Source organism: Myotis lucifugus, unplaced genomic scaffold (assembly GCF_000147115.1).
Source record: "Myotis lucifugus unplaced genomic scaffold, Myoluc2.0 scaffold_160, whole genome shotgun sequence".
In the NCBI taxonomy this organism is placed as follows: Eukaryota; Metazoa; Chordata; class Mammalia; order Chiroptera; family Vespertilionidae; genus Myotis; species Myotis lucifugus.
The window spans coordinates 447,768-450,695 of record NW_005871208.1 but is presented as its reverse complement, the minus strand read 5'-3'; positions in this window follow the sequence as shown (position 1 = coordinate 450,695).

Sequence of the window (2,928 nt, the reverse complement as noted above, 5' to 3'; positions counted from 1 at the left end):
GGCCCTAGTCATTAAATAAAGTCAATGATAGCAATGTGGAAAGGCAGAGACATGACCAGCACAGGATCTATACACAGACAACCTACACACTGGTACAGAAATGACTAAACAATAATTATACCTGTCTTCAGTTTAATGTGCTATAAAGGGAAATGTTGAGGCATCCTTAACTCTTCCACAGCAGGAGAACCCTCTTCAGACTACATTCAGCAGGAGAGATAGAGCACAAAGAAGAGAAAGACATATTCTGGGGTAATTAAGAATTAGTGGCATGAACTTTGCATTGCACATTGGAAAAGCAATCCTCCATAGCCAAACAGCTGATGAAGTGTCTTACTGAAAATCTGAACTTTGAGCAAATAGAGACTAATAAACTGATTTTTTAAAACGGCCATTCCAGTGAGAAACCATGTGGGAGATAGGTCAGAAAATAACAGAGAACCTTGAAAATGATAGAAGGGAATGTAGATAGAGATTTCCATTGGCCTCTACCTTCAAAGTATTTCTAATTGTTATCTATATATATAAAAGCCTAAGTGACCGTTTCAACCGAATGACTGGAACGACCAGTCGACCAGTCGCTATGATGCACACTGGCCACCAGGGAGCAGACGCTCAATGCAGGAGCTGCCCCCTGGTGGTCAGTGCACTCCCACAGCCAACCTCCCACGGTCCCTCCCCCCATCCAGCAGGCCCCAGCCGGCAGGCCCCGTCTAGCGGCCGGCCGGGCCCCAACGGGGACTGGGCGAGATGGCCCCGATAGGCCCTCATCACTGGCCAGGCCTAGGGACCCCACCCGTGCACAAACTTCGTGCACTGGGCCTCTAGTGTATGTATATGTACTAGTATATGTGTATTCATGTGTGTATACACAAACAAGTGTAGGGTAGATATGTCATTGTTTGAAAAAGCCCCTGGGAAACAATGCTATCGGTTCTCTATTAGATAAAGGATGCCACACATAACAGAGCTTTACAAACTACTTCTACATACATTACCACATTTGATTTTCAAAATAACCCAGAGAAGGCAGGTGTTGCTATTATTCTCATTTTACAGATGAGAAATATAAGCTCAGAGAAGTAATTTGCCCAAGATCTCAGTGAGGGATGAGGAGGGGAGGGGAGCTATGAAAACTCTTGAGGAAACAGGATAATGAATGTAGGTCATGGAAGGCAGACCTCCTACAGGGAGGCTAAGCACGCCACATTGTGCTTTGGACAAAAAAATGGTTTGTTTAAAGAGTTGGGGAGGAGGTGGACATGGTGCCTTTGGGCTTCAAATGAACCCACAATGATTTCTTATGTTAAAAAAAAAGACCTAAAACAAATACTATATTATTCTGTATACTTAAAATATTTCATATTAGAGAATTCAGAGGGCAAAGTTTATAAAGATGCCACAACGTTAAGGGTAGGATGCCAAAGGGTAGACAGTACCTGAGGCCTGGGTAGAAAAGATTTTACTTCTCCAGGGATCAGCAGAGGTGAAAGGTATAATCATGTTTAGGACTGAGGTTGGACAAGAGTAGAGAGAACTAGAGAAGCCCCAAAGAAACAAGCAATCATGTACACTGGGTCAAGCTGATTTCAGTAACCTGAGACCACACACCTAGCACTAACTTAGCCTTTAAATTGTTCTGAAAATAGTTTCAACTTAGCAGAAAAAACTGTTTGTGCTCTTAGAAACAGCTAAATGCACCCAAGTAAGTTCTGTGGGATAGAGGCATCATAGGTTTGAGAACAAAAACTAGGAGAAATTCCTCTTTATTGTACCAGCAGAGGCAATTATGGTGAATTACTTGAGCAAGTGATGATAACAAAACTGTCCAGCCAGGGGGTCATGGGTTTGGGGGCCAAAATCTCTCTGGGAAAACCATTTTCTGAAAACTCTTCTTTTCTCATCTGTCTCGTTGGCTTTACTTATTTCCCTGATTCTTCCATATCAACACAGTGGAGTGGCGGGGCAGGGGGAATATCTTACTGAATGAAGGTGCATGGCTGGGCCAGGAATAGAATCCCAGCATCCTGTCTCTCGGCTCTCTTCTGGACCATGCTACCTCAGGAAGGAACGTTTGAAAATAGTAATTCTCTCCCACCTTGCAAACAAGCTGTGCACAAGCACATGATCAATGAATGAAGCCGGCTAAGTGACTCAGCACTGGGCTGGCTCTCCTGTGAGTCAGGCCCAGAATCCTGAGTGGTTGGAGAACAATCTCTTTAAATAAGACTTTAAAACCAAGGGCCATACCACTCAGGACCATTGATAGATTTTAGGGGTATTTTATTTTGTTTGAACAGGGAAGAGGATGTCACCTCTAGCATCTCAGACACGCATCAGCTTGAATAATTAATTCCGTCAGCCATAGTTTTCATGGATGCCCCATTCTTTGTACACAGGGGGTTGCTTCAGGAATAGTCTTAAGAGTCCAGAACAGGTGAGGTAGAGGCAAGAGCATAGACAGGGCAGCTGGTGACCTGGCGTTAACTAACAATATAGGATCACATCTGCATCTCTTCCTCTTCAACAAAGAAAAGGCCCCAAGGTAGTTCTTTTCTTCCTCTGGAGGATACAGCTAGGCACACAGCTTGGGAGGTGGGGGGCATATTAGTAATCTGCCCCAACCTGACCCTGTCAATAGCCCTTAGTTCTGACCACCTGCTCCCAGCAGGGAAGAAGCTAGCCTCTGAGCAGTGACCCCTGTGACAGATGGCACAGCGCAGACAGAGAAGGGCCAGCCAAAAAAATATTCCCTTCCCACACAGGGGAGGGGAGCCTGGGGTGTTACAGGGCAGAAAGTCAAAAGAAACAAAAGCAAAAGAAAATTCGCCCAAAGTGTATCTAAAAACGTGCCTGGGGGATATCAATGGTCTTTTGAATGATACCTGGGACCGAAGGGCAGCAAGCTGCCATTAGCCAGGTTCGGAA